The 22,602-nt window shown below is 47.3% G+C and overlaps 1 long non-coding RNA gene across 2 annotated transcripts; it reads left to right on the forward strand.

Annotated features, from left to right (window-relative positions):
* The first annotated feature begins 19,461 nt into the window (after positions 1–19,461).
* Positions 19,462–21,302, forward strand: LOC311604519. 2 transcript variants are annotated; one of them, XR_014781534.1, is made up of 4 exons: positions 19,462–19,553; positions 19,729–19,851; positions 19,998–20,051; positions 20,934–21,302. It is a non-coding gene; the product is annotated as an uncharacterized lncRNA (long non-coding RNA). The 2 variants fall into 2 exon arrangements; XR_014781535.1 differs by lacking the exon at positions 19,462–19,553 and having other exon boundaries at positions 19,656–19,851.
* Positions 21,303–22,602: the final 1,300 nt, after the last annotated feature.

Raw genomic sequence — 22,602 nt, forward strand, 5'->3', positions numbered from 1 at the left:
GAAAATGCCCCTAACTCCATTTGACCATCATAGGCTTCTAAGATCTTGTTTCTTTCTGGGGTTCCACATTAATTGGGTCTAGAGGAATTTTAATTCAGAGCATGGCTGCTCTGGCGAGAGACGACATCCAAAGACCTTCTAGGTCTGTGTGGTCTGGCTGGAATACAGATATGCCTTTAATCTCAGGAGACAGAGGCAAGCAGATCTCTGAGTTCAAGACCAGCCTGGTATAGAGCAAGTTTCAGGTGAAGAAAAGCTTAGATGCAGGCCTGGTGGTACACACCTTTTATGCCAGCACTCAGGAGACAGAGGCATGTAGATCTCTGAGCTCTAGTCAGTTCTCTTCAGGCAGTTGGGTTGAGTCAGTGAGTTGAGAGGCAGTGTAGTGGACTTGAGTCTGGAGAAGTTCAGTGTGTGGAATTCAGAGGCAGTTTTACCAGGAGAGTTTTACAGAGACAGGCTGAAGAGAGAACAAGCGAGCCACAGGTGAAGACAGAACGAGCCAGAGAATGAGAAGGAGCCAGAAGATTAGAAGAAATTGCTAGAGTTTATTTGAGCCAGAACAGCAAAGTTGAACCAGCCAGCCAGAGTTCAGAAAGAACTCTGTGGTTAGTAGACAGAGGCAGCAAGCCTCCGAGATCACAATTATTACCTCTGGAGAATAAAAGTTAATTTTACAGGTTAGGTTCGGTTCACCCTGGATTTCAGCCGTATTCCGGTGCTTTTGGTCTTCCCTAAGGTCAACTTTGGAATCAGAATCTTGGTTCTGGAAGTGCTGCCAGCATCCTGTTTGTTAGGGTAGTTCTCCTGCCTGTGGGTTCAGGTCTTCATTCGGATATCTCATAAACCACATCTCCTCGGGAGTAAGGCCTTGGATTCCAACCTGGCTTCCGGCTCCCTTCTTGTTCCCCTTACACCCTAGATCCTTTGAGCCCCCTATTGGTATTCTTTGTGGTCGCCAGAGAAAATTCCTGTTGCTTCCAACCATTGTCCTTCAGCGGTCTCCCTCCACTGTTGGAATCAATCGTCAATAAGCCCTCTAGCCTCTCTCCCATTCTCTTGTTCCTGTGGCCTCCACCCCATCTGTTTCAGCACACTAGTGTCTCTCCTTGCTTTAAGAACATCAAGGGCCATGATGGAGAGATGGCTCAGTGGTTAGGAGTACTTGCTGCTTTTTCAGAGGACCCAAGCACGAGAGAACCTGCATTTAGCCTGGTGGAATGTATGTGACCTTGAAATCTGAGCCCCGGGGAGGCAGAGGCAGGTGGATCTGTGCTGCTCACTGGCCTCCTAGTACAGCTGGCCTACTTAGCAAGCTCCAGGTTAACGACACTATCTCAAAAATTAAATTAAACTAGAAATGGGTGAACAGCCCAGGAGGAATGACACCCGAGGTTCTCGGCCTGCACACGCATGCATATACGTATACACACGCACTCACAGAAGCTCATGCATATACATGTGCACATGCGCTCACAGAAGCTCATGCATATACGTGTGCACATGCGCTCACAGAAGCTCATGCATATACGTGTGCACATGCGCTCACAGAAGCTCATGCATATACGTGTGCACATGCGCTCACAGAAGCACATGCATATACGTGTGCACATGCGCTCACAGAAGCACATGCATATACGTGTGCACATGCGCTCACAGAAGCACATGCATATACGTGTGCACATGCGCTCACAGAAGCTCATGCATATACGTGTGCACATGCGCTCACAGAAGCTCATGCATATACGTGTGCACATGCGCTCACAGAAGCTCATGCATATACGTGTGCACATGCGCTCACAGAAGCTCATGTATATACGTGTGCACATGCGCTCACAGAAGCACATGCATATATGTGTGCACATACACTCACAGAAGCTCATGCATATACGTGTGCACATGCACTCACAGAAGCACATATTCAGCAACACAAAAGGTGTGGGATTAAAGGTGTGCGCCACCACACCTGGCCAGGGCTGCCTTTCTAGCTGCATTATCTCTTTTTCCCTCTCTCCCTCCCTCCCTCCCTCCCTCCCTCCTTCCCTCCTTCCCTCCCTTCCTTCCTTTCTTTTGTTTTTTTGAGACAGGGTTTCTCTGTGTAGCCTTGGCTGGCCTTGAACTCACAGAGATCCACCTGCCTCTGCCTCCCCAAGTGCTGGGATTACAGGCATGCACCACCGTGCCCCCCTGGTGACATGAATCTTTAGCAGCTAAGCACATAAATCTTTCTTTCTTTCTTTTCTTCTTTCTTTCCTTCTTTCTTGACAGCGTCTTTTTATGTATAGCCCCGACTGGCCTATAACTCACAATGCAGACAAGTCTGGCCTCAAACTCACAGAGATTCACCTACCTTTGCTTCCAGAGTGCTGGGGTTAAATTTATCTTATGTCAGTTTCAGAAGAATAGAGGACGACAGTTCTAGCTTCTGGATCTATTCCTATGAACTATAGTGACCTCTTGTACATAGTAGGGGCTCAGTAAGTGCCAATGAAAGGAAAGCATTACTCAGTAAAGTGTCTGAGCTAACACAGCCAGCAAGGGTCAGAGCCGCAGCCAATGACAGGTGTCAGAAAGACTTCTCAGAAGGGAATCTGGCCACTCCAGCTCATGCTGTCCGTCCTAACTTGTCCACCTTGAGATACAAAGCTGCTCTGTTGGAAGTAGGAAGTGGCACAGATATCCTGTTGCCAGCATCAGGTGACAGCGAAGGTCATGGCAACCTGAAAGCAGAGCCACGCGCTTAAGTGAGCTCTCCCCCAGGACCAACACAAGACCTCCAGCAAAGTGCAGCCACCCTTAGGGGGTGCCGACTCAGTTTCCCCCTGGGACATCCATGGCCACCAGAATGTCCTGGGAGGCCACTGGGGTGCTGAGAGGACAGCATGCACCCTGGTTTTGCTATTGGGATGGTTATAGGGGATATCACGTGGAGAGTGAGGATGGATGGGAGAGGTTGCCTGGATGGCTCACACAATCCTAGCCTCCACGCCCTGCCCTCCTAGTCTTTCACATGCACGCTGGCAGGATACGAACCCCCCACTAGCGAGCTGAGCTGCAAATCATCGTCTCAGACGCTCACTGATTCCCAGCTTCCTCTCCTCTTGGCCCCATGTCTTGCTCTTCCCTCAACAGAGCTGGTGTCATCGCCCCCAGCTTCTTCCTGGACTCCTGCAAAGCCTCTGTGCCTTGACTGAGGCCCTGGGTAAAGCCAGCCTTCCTGCTACCAGCCTGAACTGGAACCTCAGACACGGAGGCTCAGGCTTTGGCAGCCAAGACCTGGCAGAATTCATGCTCTTTAACCCAGAACTCCATGCCAAGAGGTGGTCCCGAGACGCCATGTACAGGCATCCGTTGGTGGTAGTGGGCAGGATCAGGGCCAAAGAGAAGACCAAGCCTCCAAAGTGGTTGCTTTTTAAAAACAGAATCTCAGTATGTAGCCAGGCTGGCTTTTAAACTCAAACCTCCTGAGTGCCGGGCTTGTAGGCCTGTTCTACTATGCCTGGCTCCAAACCTCTTAAGAAAAGTCTTTCTAGGGCTGGAAAGGTGGCTCAGTGGGTAAGAGCACTGGCTGCTCTTCCCAAGGTCCTGAGTTCAATTCCCAGCAACCAGATAGTGGCTCACAACCATCTATAATGTGATTGGTGCCCTCTTCTGTGGGCTGGAAAGGGGAAAGGTGGCTCAGTGGTTAAGAGCACTGGCTGCTCTTCCCAAGGTCCTGAGTTCAATTCCCAGCAACCAGATAGTGGCTCACAACCATCTATAATGAGATCAATTGTCCTCTTCTGGTCTGCAGGCTTATATGCAAGCAGAACACTGTATATGTAATAAAGAAATCTTAAACAAAACAAAACAAAAACAAAAACAAAAACAAAGTCTTTTTAAAGCACAGTGACTGGGCGATAGAAAATAGAAGGACCCATGGGGAAATGTTGCTCCTTAGTGGCCCCAGCAGATGTAACGGTCCTCTACTTGGCATCACATTTGCCCTCTGGCCTGTCCCTGTAGGATTGGGCCTAGGACTCTGCATTGGTAACAAGACACTCAGGCAATGGTGTTGGGGTTCTGGGAATTCTGGCAGCAACTCTGCTCAGATGTAGGGTAGTGGGGCTAGGCAACCCTAAGCTCAGTGCTTTGCTGGGTCCAGAGAGCTGACACACACCTGTAATAGCAATACTTAAGACGTTGGGACAGTGAGATATGATAGATATTGATTTACATTCAGAATTTAAGATGCACCAAGATAGGAAAGATGTTTTCTTCAAGGCTGCCAAATACAAATGGCCAAAACACTAAGAATGTAATCATATAATTCCTGATTGTGTCATGCTTCTTCTTGCTATAGGTAGTTTATTGTACATATGTGTAATAATATAAATGTATATGTAAAAAATATTTGATAATAAAAATCTATATAAAAGAAGTTGAGACAGGAGAACTGGGGTTCTTTTTTTTTTCTCTCTGACCCAGGGTTTTTCTGTGTAGCCTTGGCTGTCCTAGACTCACTTTGTAGGCTAGGCTGGCCTCGAACTCACAGTGATTCACCTGCCTCTGCCTCCTGAGTGCTAGGATTAAATGCACCTGAAGAACTGAGGTTCTATGTCAGACTGGGTTATCCAGGGAGGAAAAAAAAAAAAGCTAAGATGTCCATTGCACATTATTTCATAACAAAAGCAAGGGGCAGAAAAGCACATAGATATTTGTCAAAAACAGAAAATGGTGTACATAGCTATTTATTTGGTTTTTAGAGACAGAGTTTCCCTGTGTAGCCCTGGTTGGCCTGGACTCACTTTGTAGACCAGTCTGGCCTCAAACTCACAGAGATCCACTTGCCTCTGCCTCCCCAAATGCTGGTTTTACAGGTATGCACCACTGTGCCTGGCTGGTGCACATACATTTTATCTCAGTACAAACAGGTATATCTCTGTGAGTTGGAAGCCAGCCTGGTGTACAAAGTGAGTTCAGGACAGTCAGGGCTTTATAGTGAGACTGTGCCTCAAAATAAAATAAAATAAAAATTTAAAGTATTTAAAGGCAAGCCGGGCATGATGGTGCATGCCTTTAATCCCAGAACTAGGGAGACAGAGGCAGGTGGATCCCTGTGAGTTCAAGGCCAGCCTGGTCTAGAAAATGAGTTCAGGACAGCCAGGGTGACACAGAGAAACCTTGTCTTGAGAAACAAAAAACAATACAAAACAAAACAAAACAAATTTAAAGGGATGAGGGGGGCTGGAGAGATGGCTCAGTGAGTGAAGGTGCTTTCTGCCAAGCTTGACAGTCTAAGTCTGAGACCTAGGACTCACGCAGTGGAAGCAGAGAACTGTTTCCCTGAAAGTTGTTCTTGAGATATCAGAAGCACTAAAATTGGATTTTAGGGTCACTCAGGCAAAGGTTAAGAAATAGGACTACAGGAGATAATCTGTTCAGCGGCAGGGAGGAACCAGCAACAGTCTTGTTGCATTGCTTTCTGCCCACAGGAGATAAGGTTGCTAGGAAACTGGGAGAGAGAGGGGGGGGGGGAGGGAGGGAAGGAGGGAGGGGGAGAGGGAGAGGGAGAGGGAGAGGGAGGGGGAGAGGGAGAGGGAGAGGGAGAGGGAGAGAAGAAAACCAGAACCATTTGTGATTTTGGCACCCTCTCACAACCAATCATTTTAAAGCACAAGGTTCCCTTCGTATCTCGACCAACAGGAACTTGCCAGTCTGGAGCTCTCTTGCTTTGGGCGTACTGGGAGGGAAAGGAACCTCAGCTTGGGTTGGAATGCAGGGTTCTCTCTAGATACCACTGCATTGGTGACAGTCAGAGCCCAGCTCAAGTCAAAAATTAAAGATCCTTGTGTGGGCTGGAGAGATGCCTCAGAGGTTAAGAGCACTGACTGCTCCTCCAAAGGTCCTGCGTTCAATTCCCAGCAACCACATGGTGGCTCACAACCATCTATAACAAGATCTGGTGCCCTCTTCTGGCCTGCAGGGGTACATATAGGTAGAGTGCTGTATACATAATAAATAAATAAATCTTAAAACAAAAACAAAAACCCAAAGAATCACCTGTTTCAATGTTTAAAAAAAAAAAAAAAGATCCTCTTGTAATTGCATCAGTATTGAGTCCTGGTGGGTTTCTGGAGGTCTCATGATCTGGGCACAACATTCTCTGACCTCTCCAACACACACACACTCACTCACACACACACACACTCACACACACAGTCACTCACATTCACACACACACACACAAACACACGTGTATCTGGACAGGAGAGAAAGGCTAGAGGGGAGAGAGATGGAGGTATTTGAACCTAATTTCTTTCTTCTTGTTTCTTCTTAGAGCATGACTACTAACAAACCACATCCAACCAGCAACCACCAACCCTACCTCATGGGACCTTAGCATCTATACCCTCTGAAAAGTTCCCAGAATTCCAAATGTCACACAATCACAGAAACTATCTGCAGCTGGCAAAACTACACTTCTGATAGGGAGCACGAGGGAAATCATAGTCAGCTCCTGCAGACAGTCCGAAGCGGCCCCACATCCCCACACCTGGGATTAAAACAAAAATACATTCAGATAATATTTCTGTGTTTTAAAAGAAACCAAGATTCTAGAATTCTCACTACACAAGGTTTGGAAGGGCAGGACTGAGAGGGATTTACAGTTTCTACTTTACCTATTACCTTTTCCTTTCAGGGATTTGGTGGCAACGACCACAATTGGCTTTTATAATTAGAAGAAAGCAAAAGAAAGTTCCGTCTTGAAAAACCTCCTGCTGAGGTTGGGGGCCTTCATGAACATGCGCTCTGCACTCCCCGTGATTATGTAAAGCCATGCCTGTGTTTCATAAGCCAGCCTGCTGCCTGGGATGCTTGAGGTTGAGAGTAGAGCCTCGGGCTGTGGATGGGCCCCTGCACTGTTTGGCTGTCCGGATGCAACTCAGGGTGAGGCTACCCTGATGTGCTCGGACACATCTGCCACTCGACATCCACCATCCACTGAGTGGGCACCGATGAGGCGTGAACGGCTTCTAGCAGCTGCTTTTCTGAGTGACAGCACTGGCATTACTTTGGCGGCCCTGGGCCCATGTGCGCACTCCCGGGGCATGCCTCAGCTGGGTGCTGTGAGCCCCAAGCCAGCACAGGCCTTGTACTGAAGCCAGTCCATGGCTATGGCCTTGGGACACTTCCTTTGACTCACAGCCAGGGCGCCGGGCCAACATGGGCCCCGGGACGAGCGCCTCGCACTGCCCTCCACGGTGCCCCACGGGAGCACCTGGCTGAGACTTATAGACTGATTAGTAAAACTACCGTCCTCCCGATTACCAGAATTTCCTTCCATAGGCATTTTTGGGATTTCTCTCTATCTCTTTCCCTCCACCCCAACCCGAGACATGGTTTCTTTGTATAATAGCGCTGGCTGTCCCGAACGCACTTTGTAGATCTAACTCACAAAGATCTGCCTTCCTCTGCCCCCGGAGTGCTGGGATTAAAGGCATGCTCCCCCATGCCCGTCTATTTTACTCCATCGCCCCCCACCCTCCCCGCTTTTTTGGTTTTTGAGACAAAGTTTCTCTGTGTAGCCTTGGCTGTCCTGGACTCACTTTGTAGACCAGGCTGTCCTTGAAGTCATAGGATCCACCTGCCTCTACCTCCCAAGTACTGGGATTAAAAGTGTGTGCCACCAGGCCCGGTCCCCCCCCCCCCACTTCTCTCTCAAAAAACATTTATTTACTTTTATGTTATGTGTGTGATAGCTTTGCCTGTGTGTCTGAGGAACTAGACCCCCTAGAACTGGATTTACAGATGGTTGTAAGCCACCATATGCTGAGAACTGAATTTGGGGCCTCTGCAAGAGCAGCAAGTGCTCTTAATTACTGAGCATCTCTCTTCAGCTCTGGAAATACCTCTTTTGGTAAGGTACCCAAGAAGGGGACCATCTCTAATTTCTCTTGGATGGAATTATGTAAAACAAAACAAAACAAAACAAAACCTTCAAGTTTCTGATTATAAAAGTAAGATATGCAGCCAGGCAGTGTTGGCGCACACCTTTAATCTCAGTGCTCGAGAGGCAGGCAAATCTCTGAGTTTGAGGACAGCCTGGTCTACAAAGCGAGTCCAGGACATCCAGGGCTGTTACACAGAGAAACCCTGTCTCAAAAAACCACCACACACACACGAAAAAAGTAAGATATGCTTATTGTAAAAACCTGACAAACGAACCAGGCTTGTTCCAGATATTTGAGACCTTCTTGGTCCTACTCAGCCTGGGAAACTTAGTAAGACCCTGTCTCACAAGGAAAATTATTATTATTGTTGTTATTGTTATTATTATTATTTTAAGATAGCGTCTCATGTAGCTCAAGCTGGCCTTGAACTCACTAGGTGGTCAAAGATGACCCTGAACACTTCATCCTGCCTCCTTAAGTGCTAGATTACAGATGTGAAACAGCAAAATAAAAAAAGGACATTAAGGGCGAAGAGCCACGTGTAATGGTAGATGCCTATAATCCCAGCACTTGGAGGATGAGGCAAGATGATTACAGAGAGTTCAAGGGCCAGCCTGTGCTACATAGTGAGATCCTGTCGTAAATAAATAAAAGAAAGTTCAAGAGTTCAAGGTCATTCTGGCCTAAAAAAAATTTTTTTTTAAGGCTATATTTGTAGCTCAGTGACAGAGTGCTTACTTAGCTCCCATAAGGCCCCGGGTTCAGTCCCAACATATTATAGAAAACCAAACCACATATACTAAGGAAATACAGAAAACTCTTAACTAAAATCATGTACAGTTTCACACAAAGAAGACCATTGTTAACCTGTCTACTTGATGAATATTTTAGTGTTGAGGTATTTATGCACCTCAGATGGCCATGCAAGGCTGAAAATGGATACTCACTGTTCACTGTATGTTTGGTATTGTGGCTCTTTAAATAAATTATCAAGATCATTAGAATATATCATTTCTTTCATATTTCCCCCTAGCACTTAAAAATTCATCAAAGATCATACATTTTTAATTATATTAATTAATTTAATTAATTTGATGTGTGTGTAGAAGGTAGGAGGAGGGCACGCCACAGTGGAGGTCAAAGGACAGCTTGCAGGAGTATGTGCTGTCATCCAACCATGTGAAAAGCTGGGGAGTCACATTCAGGTGGTCAGCTTTGGTGACCAGCACCTTTACTAGCTAAGTCCTTTACATCACTAGCCACAGAGATATTATTTCAAGTGGGTGTGTGTCATCCAGTCGCAAGGCTGGGTCTGTATCAGGGTTGTTTGGTCTGTTTTCTGCTTTTTACCATGATGGGCAACTCACAAGAAACTACTGGGTCAGAGGGTGGCAATCCTTTGAGAGCTCTGGATGTTTTTGGCAAGAATTCTCCAGAAAAGCTGGTTTTGCTGGCTGAGTCACCTTTGCCTCTAACTGGTGAGGTCCCATCCTGGGTGAGAAGGAATCTCAAAGACAGGGATCCAAAGTCTACTACTCCATGTTGGACGGCTCTTTGACCATCCTTGGCGCTCAGATTCTTTGCATCTGTTAAATGGGTATTTCTCACACTACTCATTGTAACAGAGGTTGGATTCCCCTTTTGTGTCAGACCCTGTGTGCTTGGTCAGAGTCTTGGGGGCTCAGTCTCCATCTGGGAGAAGCAAACACCCCTGGGCCATGGCATCTGAAATCTGCTGGCACGTTCAGACAATGTCCTTTTCCAGCAGTGGGATGTAGATTCGGGGAAGTTATTGGAGCCACGTCCTTTTTAGGTTTCTTTTTCTTTCTTTTTTTTTTTTTTTCTTTTTGGCTTTTCGAGACAGGGTTTCTCTATGTTAGCCTTGGCCGTCCTGGGCTCACTTTGTAGACCAGGCTGGCCTCGAACTCACAGCGATCCGCCCGCCTCTGCCTCCCGAGTGCTGGGATTAAAGGCGTGTGCCACCACGCCCGGCTTCCTTTTTAGGTTTCTATTGCTATGTCAAACACCATTAACCAAAAGCAGGAAGGAAAGGGTTTATTTGGCTCATACATCCTGATCATAGTCAATCACAGGAAACCAAGGCAGGAACTCAAAGCACGAACCTTGAGGCAGGATGTAAACAGGGGCCATGGAGGAACACTGCTTACTTACTGGCTTGCTCCCCAGGCTCGCTCAGTTGCTTTCTTACACTATCTAGGATCACCAGCTCAGGGGTGGTACCGCCCACAGTGGACTGGGCCATCTTCACCAATCGTTAGTAATAATAACAAAATAATAATAAGAATAAAATGATGATAATGATGATGGTGATGATGATTCCCTACAGATTCCCTCTTCCCCCAATGACTCTAGTTTGTGTCAAATTGACAAAATTAACCAGCACAATCCACAGGGCCACGAGAGGGGAAATTGGGAGAGCTTTACAGAGTTCCTATGGACCCTGTGCGGCATCCAGGCCAGCCCCGTGAGAGGAAGAGGCAGGGAGGGAGAATCTGGACAGAGGACAGGGTTGCTGCATCAGCTTTACTCAGCTGGGAGCCAGCTCACCCAGGCACACATACTGTTTCTCATTTTCCCTTTGTTCATTTGTTGGCTCTTTCTGTTGTTTTGTTTTTTGTTTTCTGGGTTTTTGTTGTTGTTGTTTTCTTTTGAGACAGGGTTTCTCTGTGTAGCCTTGGCTGTCTTGGACTCACTTTGTAGACCAGGCTGGCCTTGAGCTCACAGTGATCCACCTGCCTCTGCCTCCCGAGTGCTGGGATTAAAGGTGTGCGCCACCATGCCTGGCTATTTGCATGTTTCCATTCATGGTGTGTATGTGTGCGTGTGTGAAGGCCAGTGTGGAAATCAGAGGAGTTTTTGCAGAGTTGATCCCTTCTCTGTGTGGGCTCTGCAGATAGAGCTCAGATTGCTAGGGTCAGTGACAAGTGCCTTTACCTCCTGAACCATCTCACCAGCCCCCATTTAATTTTGTTTGAGGTAGGGTCTCAGGTAGCTCAGGTTGACCTCAACTTCTCTAAGTAGTCAAGGATGACCTTGGCTTTCTGATTTTTTGCTTCTGCCTCCAGAATGCACCATCCCGCCTGGCTTATGTGGTGCTGGGGCTCATCACCAGGGCTCTCATACCCACCAGGGGAAGTGTCCTATCAACTGAGCTGCATACCCACCTCTCCAGAGTACTCAGACAAAGGCAGCATGGTGGTGCAGCACCCAGGAGGCAGAGGCAGAAGGATGGGTCTCTGTGAGTTTGAGGCCAGCCTCATCTACACAGTGAGTTCTAGAATAGCGTACTAGAGAGACAAAATCTCAAAAAACAAACAAACAAACAAACAAAAACAAAAGAAGCATTCACAAATACATTTTTGAGTTCAAGGCCAGGCTGGTCGTTATAGCTTGTTCTAAGTCAGCTAAAGCTATGTAGAGATTCTGTGTGTGTGTTTTTTTAAGAGTATTACTTATTTTTGTGCAGCTGACAACCCCGGGACCTCATGAAGGCAGGCAAGCAGTCTGTCACTGAAGCATGTCACCTCAGCACCTAAGAGATGTGGCCGAGCTCCGTCTCAAGCCTCTCTTCGCTTCCAAGGAGGAGAGGTGGATACGGATGAAAGTTCTAACACTTAACCTTGTAATCATTTGTCTTCCCCAAACCTGAAGGTGGCTAGCGCTCCACCTTAAGTCACCTCAGTAGAATAAACTCAGCTGCTGTCAAGGGGAGATGGGGGTCTTTATTTTTTTAATTAAAATATTTAAGTATGTTTATTATTTATTTATTTATTTATTTATTTACACATGCACGCACACATGTGTGTGGGTGCATGTGTATGTGTGTGTGAGGAAGAAAGAAAGAGAGAGAGAGAGAGAGAGAGAGAGAGAGAGAGAGAGAGAGAGAGAGAAGGGAGGGGGCAGAACCTGGTTTTCTGTTTCCATTGTGTGGGTTCCAAGATGGAGTTCAGGAGCTCAGGTCTTTGTGGCAAGTGTCACCATTGTGCTGGACCTAAGGGAAGTCTAAGGATAGTGCTTGCTTCCTTAGAACTGTACAAATGTCAAACAATACAGAGATTAGCTTAGCATGACCTCTGTGCAAGACGACATGGATGTTCACAAAGCAGTCCACATTAAAAAAAAAAAAGATGGTCATTCCTGTCCATCATCAATTTCCAGTGGTTTGGTTATTAGGGTTTTTGTTGTTGTTTGTTCAGTTGGTTGTTTTGTTGCTGTTGTTTTTGTTATTTGTTTTGTTTTGTTTTTCTCGAGATAGGGTTTCTCTATGTAGGCCTGGCTGTCCTGGAACTCCCTAGGTAGGCCAGGTTGGCCTTGAATTTACAGAGATCCACTTGCCTCTGCCTCCCAAGTGCTGGGATTAAAGGCATACACTACCGCTGCCTGGCTTATTGTTATTAGTGTTTTAATTTTTAACTTTTTTTTTCTGAGACAGGGTTTCTCTGGCTCCTCTGGACTATCTGCCTCTGCATCCCTAGTACTAGGATTAAAGGCCTGTGCCACCATGTATGGCTAATTTAAACAATTGTTACATTTCTGGGTGGGATGTGTATGCTGTGCTACGTGTATTGAGGTCAGTATTTTCTTCCTTTCCACAGCTGTGTAACAATCCACAGTGTGGATTAGGCCATGTTCTGTGTTTATCCAGCCACTAGCTGAGGGCCACTTGTGCGGTTCCATTGCTGTGAACGCTGATTTGGATGGTGGTGGGAAAATGTTCGTATGGGCGGGCATGTTTCCAGTTCTTTTGAGTGGACACCCAGGGTGCTATACTGAGCCCTGTGGACAATGTACTTTCCTCTTTTCAGACGTGAGCTGATCTTCTTGCCTTCCCTCTTCAAGTGCTGAGGTTACGGGGCACACCCGCTCCCCCCAAACCAGGCTGCCACTGTAGCTTTCAATCATTTGAAAAACCGCCCAATTGTGTGTGTGTGTGTGTGTGTGTGTGTGTGTGTGTGTGTGTGTGTGTGTTTTGAGACAGAGTTTCTCTGTGTAGCCTCGGCTGTCCTGAACTCCCTTTGTAGACCAGGCTGGCCTTGAACTCACAATGATCCACCTGCCTCTGCCTCCTTAGTGCTGGGATTAAAGGCGTGAGCCATCACACCCGGCTTAATTGTTTTATAATTTCAGCATTGATAGATGAGGATCTTAACTTCTTTTTATCTCCTCCTCTTTCTTTTTTTTGCTTCATCCTTTAAAGATTTATTTATTTATTTTCACATTACAGATGGCTGTGAGCCACCATGTGGTTGCTGGGAATTGAACTCGGGACCTCTGGAAGAGCAGGAGGTGCTCTTAACCTCTGAGCCATCTCTCCAGCCCTTGCTTCATCCTTTAATGCTGGAGTTCAAACCCTGAGCTTTGTGCATGCTGGGTAAGTGTTCTACCCCTGAGCTGCAAGCCCAGCCCGTAAGCATTTCAGTTCCTTCAGCCTGGGATCACCTCTTGCTATAGCATCTTCTTTGTTTTAAACAGAGTGTGTACAGAGGGAGATCTTAGGGAGGTTTTGACAGTTTTCATTTTTTTCTATTTTGTGGTGCTAGGACCAGGGCTTTGAGAATTCTAGTCAAGAGTGCTATTATCGAGCTATAATTGTATTTCTTATTGCTTAAAAATTTTTATTGGAACTAGAGAGATGGAGCAGGAGGTAAACGCTTTTGCCCTCAAGCCTGGCCACCTGTGTTCAATCGCCAGGATTCACAAGGTTGGGGATGACTTTTACACCTGTGCTGTGGCGTGTACATGCAAGCATGAGATAAGTAAATGTAATTTCTTAAAAGATTTTTTTTCTTTATTATGTATACAGTGTTTTGTCTGCATGTATGCTTGTGTGCCGGAAGAGGCTACCAGATCTCATTACAGATGGTTGTGAGCCACATGTGGTTGCTGGGAATTGAACTCAGGACCTTTGGAAAAGCAGTCAGTGCTCTTAATCTCTGAGCCATCTCTCCAGGCCCAATAAATGTAATTTTTAAAGTCATGTGTGCTTACAATCATGTGCATGTGAATGAGATATGCCTATACATGCATGCATATGTGTGTGTGTGTGTGTGCACATTTGTATATGTTCTTGGGTGTGCATGTGGGTGTGTGGTCAGTTTAAAGAGCTAATTTATCTGTCTATAGTTCCCAGTTATTAAATAAACACTAACTTAGGTGTGGCTGTGCTGGCATCTTGTAGATGTGATCATATCCCAGATGATCCAGTGACTCTGACCTACTCAGTCGAGGGGACAGATAGGAGAAAGTTCCTCTGTGGACAAGGCCTTCGGTGCTGAGAGTGCAGCAACCTAATGCAGTTCCAACTTGCCAGCCTCCAGGTGGGCTGAGCCCATTCCCTGCCACAAATCTCTTAGTGCCCATTTTCTGTAAGGTCTAATTTTGAGACAGGGTCTCCTTCCATATCCCAGGCTAGCCTTGAACTCTTGATCCTCCTGCCTCAGCCTCTTGAGTGCAGGGATTAGAAATCTGTGTTCCCGCTGGGTGTGGTGGCACATTCCTGTAATCCAGCACTCAGGGAGGCAGAGGTAGGCAGATCTCTGTGAGTTCGAGGCCAGCCTACAAAGTGAATCCAGGACAGCCAAGGCTACACAGAGAAACCCTGTCTCGAGCCCTCCCAACGCTACTGTGTTCCCTATCCTTTTTGCTCCTGAATTACTCTTGCTACAGAGGAAGATGGCCCATCTGTTTCCCATCGGATAAACCACACACACACACACACACACACACACACACACACACACACACACACACACACACACTCCAGCTAGCACTGCGCTGCAGGGAGAGGGGAGCCGCTACAGACACGACCTAGCATGTTTACTCTGTACGGTTGACCCTCTGAGTCATCCCATAAGCCCCGCCCAGCACTGCTGGGTTTACTTTCCTTAAATGTACAGAAAAGGTGCCAAGTCATTCTAACTTGTAATTTCAGAAGTCAAGTCCTGCCTGGCATTGCCTAAGGCATGGTGTCTCCCTGGGTGGAGGGTGGGCAGCCTCTGTGGGCTCTGCTCAGGGAGCCGTGCTCTACAGGGCTGGGCTGGGCATGAGTGGTGCTCCTCAGGGAGCTTTTAGGGAGGCTGGGCCCTGCCTAGCAGCCAGCTGGGCAAAGCAGGTAGGGAGAGATCGCCATCGGTGTCTTATTTCTGATAGCTCCTAGATTACCCTGTGCAGGATGTGGTAAGCGATGGTAGTATTTGCAATGTTCCCATGGATATAAAAATCAGTGTTTTTGGGGCCTAGAGAGATTGCTTGTTGGAACTGGGTTCAGCTCCCAACACCTGAATAGTGGCTCACAACCATCCCTAAGGCCAGTTCCAGGGGATCTGATACTGTCTTCTGACTTCTGTGGACATTAGGCACACACATGGCATACAGATGTTTGTGCAGGCAGACCAGCCATACACACAAAATAACATTTAAAAAATGAATTTTGTTTTGTGGGTGGATCATCTCCTGGGCTGGTTGTGAGTAGCTCACGGTGGATGGCAACGGCTATTTAGGGTAATGCCAAAAAGCTTGGGGAAGGGCTTAATGACTCTGGGCCACAACTGCCCCTGGGACACTTGGAAGCCATTAACAGTATCTTCTTATTCACAACACTGGGGCAGGGACAATGACGAACTATATCCATCCAAATCCCAAGCTCAGTTTCTTTGTCTCTCTCTCAGAATCCTAACCCCAACTCTAGACCTGGCAATGGCATTCAGCCAGGCCTCTGATCTGGTGACCAGGACCAGGTGCAAGCATTTACCCAGTGCTACTGTGTACAGCAGGAGAGGACTGTCGATGGCTGGTCCCCCAGGCAGCCCAGGGACACGGCTCTCTCATTACTGCCATATGCTCAAGCTGCAGGACGAGCCTGCCTGGGTTCAGAGCTCCGAGGAGGCGCTGGGTCTGCAGAGCGCATGCGTTCAGGCAGCATTGTGTTCTATAAAGAATTCCCATTGAAGCTGGGTGTGGTGGCGCATGCTTTTAATCCCAGCACTCAGGAGGCAGAGACAGGCAGATCTCTCTGAGCTTCTACAAAGACAGTCCAGGGCAGCCAGGGCTCTGTGTAATAGAAAAACCCTGTCTCGAAAAACAAAACAAACAAACAAACAAGCAATTCCTGTTCAGATTGCAGCTGAGAGAAAGCTCCAACGAGGAGGTGACCATGGTCAGCAAGTTTTTGTTTTTTTCTAAATTTTTAATTTGTAATTAATGTCCCAGAACTTGGGAGGCAGAGGCAGGAGGATCGTGTGAGTTCGAGGCCAACCTGGTCTGCAAAGTGAGTCCAAGACAGCCAAGGCTACACAGAGAGACCCTGTCTCGAAAAACAAAAACAAAAACAAAAAAAAAATTAATTTTAATTCATGTATTTGTGTGTGTACGTGAAGGCCAGGCTGGCCTCAAATCCACAATCCCCCTGCCTCAGCCTCCAAAATGTTGGGATTTCATCATACCCAGTACTTGGTGAACTCTGAAATAATCGCAACAACAACAAAAAATTCCTGCAACAAGCTGTAACTCTGTCCAGCTGGCAAGAGTGAGAAGGCGGCTGAGGCAGTGACTCCTGTCAACTGTCAGAGCAGCACACTGGAAGGTGGCCGTGGCAGTGCGAGGCAAAGAGGGCTGGTCACACCAACCTCCAGTTCAGGTCTCCCTTTTAGCTTAGGGCTTAGTGCTGAGAATGTCCCCAAACACGACTATGAGGAGTAAGTGGAGGTAATTATGACAAGAGAAAAAAAACGTGACATGCTCTAAATGTTGCTTGAGTATGTGGAAAGGGAGGAAGGTGCTTGGATCCCAGCCAGGCAAGCACACTGATACTGAGCCATGGCCTCTGTCTGCTCTCATCTTCCTTTTGTAGGAGTTCATTTATTCATCTATCTATCTATCTATCTATCTATCTATCTATCCATCTGTCATCTATCTATTTATTTATTATCTATCTTTCTACTTATAAAATAGAGGCTTAGCTGACCACCTGGCACTCAAGCAGGGGAAGGCAGATCTCTGTGAGTTCAAGGCCAGCCTGGTTTATAAATCAAGTTCCAGGCCAGCCAAGGCTACATAGTGAGACGCTATTTTTTTTTAAAAAAAAAATCAAAACAAATAAACAGATAAGCATAGGATATCACTGTATAGCCCAGGTGGGCCTATAACTCACTGTGTAGCCCAGGCTAGCTTTAAACTTGCACGCATGCGCGCGCGCCTTCCCCCTCCCCCACGCCACCTCAGCTTCTATAGGGCACAAATGCCAGGCTTGAAACACCATGGTTATTTAGGAATTTATTTTAGTTGACAGTTTTGGGCTACATAAACAAAGAAAAAAAGAAAAGGCACTGCCCCATGTTCCTTTGCTGTGTGTTTAAGTGTAGCTTTGAAAGCCGGGTGTGGTGGCGCACACCTTTAATCCCAGCACTTGGGAGGCAGAGGCAGCTAGATTGCTGTGAGTTCAAAGCCAGCCTGGTCTACAAAGTGAGTCCAGGATAGCCAAGGCTACACAGAGAAACCCTGCCTTGAAAGCACCCCTACTCCCCCCAAAAAGTGTAGCTTTGAGAGCTGCGGTGCGTGGGGCTGCTAAGATGGCTCAGTGAGGGGACCCCCCCCCCCCCCCCCGGGCTTAAAGTCATAGAACCAACTGCACACAATAGTTCTCCCCCACCCCTCCCTCTCTCTCTCTGTCTCTGTCTGTCTGTCTGTCTGTCTGTCTGTCTGTCTGTCTCTGTCTCTCTGTCTCTCTGTCTCTGTCTCTCTCTGTCTCTGTCTCTCTCTCTCTGTCTCTCTCTCTCTGTCTCTCTCTCTCTCTCTCTCTCTCTCTCTCTCTCTCTCTCACACACACACACACACACACAGAGACATACACACAGAGAGACATGATAAAAACATGACACTGTTCTCTCTTTGAAAACCAACCATGGGCTGGAGAGATGGCTCAGAGGTCAAGAGCAGTGCCTGCTCTTCCAAATGTCCTGAGTTCAATTCCCAGCAACCACATGGTAGTTCCTAGCCATCTATAAATGAGATCAGGTACGCTCTCCTGTATATATATGTATACATAATAAATAAATCTTTAAAAAAAAAAAAGGCTGGAGAAATGGCTCAGTGGTTAAGAGCACCACCTGCTCTTTCAAAGGGCCAGAGTTCAATTCCCACCAACCACATGGCAGCTCACATCTGTCTGTAACTCAAGATCTGACACCCTCACATCAATGCACATAAATTAAAAAAAAAAGAAAAAAAGAAAACCAATCAACCAACCAACCAGGCTGGGCACGGTGGTGCACACCTTTAATCCCAGCACTTGGGAGGCAGGGGAAGGCAGATCTCTGTGAGTTCGAGGCCAGCCTGGTCTACAAAGTGAGTTCAGGACAGCCAAGGCTACACAGAGAAACCCTGTCTAGAAAAACAACAACAAAGAAAACCAACCAACGATGGAACAGCAAGCTGTGCTCCTACAGAGCACTCTGTGCAAGACTGTGATGATCTAATGGTGTCAGCGTGGGTGAAGTGTAAGAGATTTATTCCTGCCTCCTTCCAATTTTCACTGTGAAATACCCTGGCCTCTTGGATCCAGTGGACAATTTCTATTTTCCCCCCTCTTTGGGATAGAGACTTACATAGCCTAAGCTAGTCTGGAACTCTCCATGTAACTGAGGATAACCTTGAACTTCTGATTCTCCCATCAGCTGGCTGAGATCCAGCGCAGAGCTTCCTGCATGCTAGGCAGGCACTCTACCAACAGACCCCCCCCCCCCCCCGCACCCCCAGGTCCCAGCACTCCAGCTGACAGTTCTGTGGCTGAGGTCACTTGTCCCAGGACTGTCAGTGTGCCCCTTCATCTCAGCAGTCTCTTCAGCTCTTAATGACAGGAGGAGAAATGAAGCTTTGAACCTACCCATTTGACAAGTCACGAAGCAATACTGCTGTCATTTAAAAATACAATTCTAGGGACCCAGAGGTCCTCTCCATGGACCTCGCAAACCCCAAAAGAAGGCATGGAGCTCCTCTGCCATGGTCTAGCTGGGTGACCTTGCAGTGACAATTGTAGGTGACTTGGTTCTCTTGACTGTAAGATGAGCTAAGGTATCACGAGAGCGAAGCTCACTCTGGCAATGCATAGCGCCCCACATCTTGATTCACGACACTTCACAAGAACAGCGGTGCTAACACACGCCCTGTCCTCCGTGGAGTGGGTATGCCTGCGTGGGCTAATGCACGTGGTATCAAGCACAGAAGGGCTGCCATCCCAGCCTTTCAGACAAAGAGACCAACAAGTACCTTCTGTGCACGCGTCCTCTTCTCCTACCTGCTTGCCCACTGATCCATTGCATTCTCCAAGACAGAGCCTGGGAAAGTGCCAGGGACCAAAGATGCTGAGCTTGCTGACTTGCCAGCCATCGCAGCAGCACAGTGCCCAAAGTCCTCCAGGAGAATTAATTAATAATCTCAGCATCTTGAGCTGGACTCAAAACAGCCTTTTTGTTGTTGTTGTTGTTTGTTTTTGGAGACAGGGTTTCTCTGTGTAGCCTTGGCTGTCTTGGCCTCGCTTTGTAGACCAGGCTGGCCTTGAACTCATGGAGATCCACTCTGCTTCCCTGAGGGCTGGGATCACAGGTATGTGTCACCTGGCTTCAAAACAGCTTTTCGCTCTGCCATTGGGCGGAAGCCCAGGTTGGTTTAGGTGATTAAGAGGCCTAGAGGCTGGTTTGAGGCTGTGGTGGGGATGGGACTCATTGCTAAAATTCCTTCCTTGAGAGAAACTTCAAACAATGTCTACCCTCCTCCCAAGGTCCCAACGACAAAAAACAAACAAAACAAACAAACAAACAAACAAACAAAATGAAGGCCTGCACTGAAGAAGTTCACTGTGGGGGAAAACAATGAATTGCCTGGACCTCCTTACTGAGCCTAGGTGAGGAGTTAAAGGGCTGTGGACACTCCTCCCCCAGCGGGCTGCACCTGAAAAGTCTTACTCAGGAGGAATGAGTAGCCCCTCATGGAAACCTGTCCTACTCCCACCCCCACCCAGTCTCTGAAGGTTCCGCCTCCTCTCCCCAGGTGACTTGAGGCCTTGGCAGGTGGTAGAGAGGATATTACGGCCCCTTATGCCAGGTAAGGTGAAGGTATAAATGTTAACAAGCCCAAACTTTTGCAAGGTGGAGTACAGTGGATCCCCCAATATGGTGCTTGCTTGGCTTTGAGGACCGCTACCACAGGGGCTGACCCTGAAGTGTGCTGTGCCCTGGAGAGGCTTATGCTGAGCGCTGAGCATTTCATGGACAGGAGGTGTTACAGCGAAGACCGAGGGACCTCTAGGAAAATTAAATCCCGCGCAGACAATGGAAGTTAATATAAAGCATTTTATCTTCAAATAACTTTATTACTAAATTAAAAAATAAATTGTGTGTGGAGGCATAGGTTATATTCTCCATGAAGTCCAGGTCAGAATACCAGAGGGAAATTGATTTTTTTTTTTTAAAGGTTTCTCAAGACAGTTTCTCTGTGTAACAGCCCTGGGCTGTCCTAGACTCGATTTGTAGACCAGGCTGGCCTTGAATTTGCAGAGATCCACCTGCCTCTGCCTCCTGAGTTCTGGGATTACAGATGTGCACCACCCATCCAGCTTGAGTTTTTTTTTTTTATAGAGGTATGAAGGGCTAGGCGCTGTGATGCTTGCCTTTGTAGCAGCACCCTAGGAGACAGAGGCAGGCTGATCTCCAGGAAGCTGCTTCTTGGATGCACAGACTGTGAACTCTGGAGCCTTTTTCAGATTGGAGAACTGATCATTGGTCCATCCCCATGCTCTCCCCAGGCTGCAACGGAGTCACTTCTCTTGGGGGTGGAGGAGTCAAAGGAAAACGCATTCCCAGAAGGCACATGAAACAAACATTAAAGTTTTTCCTGTAATTGTGTTTTAAAATTGCTTACATTCCTTTGAAACAAGCATTGCACATAATGGGACTATCATACTGACCTTGCATTACCTCCTCCCAGATTGTTCTACCCAGATTGCCTGTAAGAAACCTGCCTGTAGCCTGGAGAGATGGCTCAGAGGTTAAGAGCACTGCCTGCTCTTCCAAAGGTCCTGAGTTCAATCCCCAGCAACCACATGGTGGCTCACAACCATCTATAATGTGATCTGATGCCCTCTTCTGGTCTGCAGGTGTACATCTTTAAAAACAAACAAACAAACAAACAAACAAACAAAGGTCCTGAATTCAATCCTCAGCAACCATATGGTGGCTCACAACCATCTATAATGTGATCTGATGCCTTCTTCTGGCCTACAGGTGTACATGCAGGCAGAACACTGTATACATAATAAAAAATACATCTTAAATAGAAAACTGGCCTGCAGCTGGCTCTACCTTTTTTTCTTGGCTCAGTTGTCCAGGGAACCTGAGGTGTGTGTGCAAGATGTGAAGGCTCTTGAGACTCAGGGAGCTGATCCCACCACCACCGTGTGGACAGCACAGGCTCCATGTGTGGTGGATCCCAGCGGTCTTAGAGGGCTGTTAAGGGGACTCTTCATGGCACGTGAACTAAGTAAGTTGCGTTGTCTGAATCATGGAAATGTCAGATGCCAGGTCTTTCTTGCTTTTTGTGTACAGTGTGGGGTGCATGAGTTTGTGTGTATTCACACTTGTGTAGACTCAAGGCCGGAGTCTTCCATAATAGCTTTTCACACTATTCACTGAAGCCAAGTCTGTCTGTTGACTAGAGCTAACTAATACAGTTCCACCTTTGCCTTCCAAATACTCAGTTACAGGAGGGGCAGCCACCTGGCATGCTGTGGGTCCCTGTGAACTCAGTTCACACTTGTGCTATTTGACTCCCTAGCCCACATGACCTTCCTCGCCCCCCGCCCCCCCACGACAGGGTTTCTCTGTGTAGCCTTGACTGTCCTGGACTCGCTTTGTAGACCAGGCTGGCCTCGAACTCAGAGATCCGCCACTTGCCTCTGAAGGCTGGGATTAAAGGTGTGGGCCCTCACACCTGGGCCATGACTGCTTCTTGCTGCACTCATCAACAGTGCTCCCCCCTTCACCTTACAGGGGTGCCCCACAGCCAGCTCCTTTAGATCAGGGGATCCTGACAGCTCCGAGACAGGTCAGTCAGTCACATGCTCCTTACTCAAACCAGACTTCCAGCAGCATCTTCCTAACCCATGAACCAAGATCTGCACACAGTAAGAGAAAGCATTCTAAAAAGGTTCCACAAGTCCCTGACCTCATCTTAGAGAAAACTGCAGCTCATATTCAGGATCTCCTGAATATAGTTTTTCTCAAAATTCCAATGAAACCAGTGACCTAAACTCCCAGGGGTTTGTGTGTGCATGTGTGTGGAAGCTAGAGATTGAACCAAATGTTTTTCTCAACTACTGTCTATTTCAATTTTTTCTTCTTTGGTATTTTTGAGACAGGGTTTCTCTGTGTAGCCCTGGCTGTCCTGGGCTCACTTTGTACACTAGGCTGGCCTTGAACTCATAGTGATCCACCTGCCTCTGCCTCCCTGGGTGCTGGGATCAAAGGCGTATGCCACCATGCCTGGCTTAAAAACTTTTTAAATTACACATATTTGCACATGTGGGTATGACACATATGGAGCTCAGAGGACAACTTGGAGGAGTTGGTTTTCTTAGTGTGCACCACCACGTCTGCAA

This window comes from Acomys minous (genome assembly GCF_964271855.1).
Source record: "Acomys minous genome assembly, chromosome: 9".
Lineage (NCBI taxonomy): Eukaryota > Metazoa > Chordata > Mammalia > Rodentia > Muridae > Acomys > Acomys minous.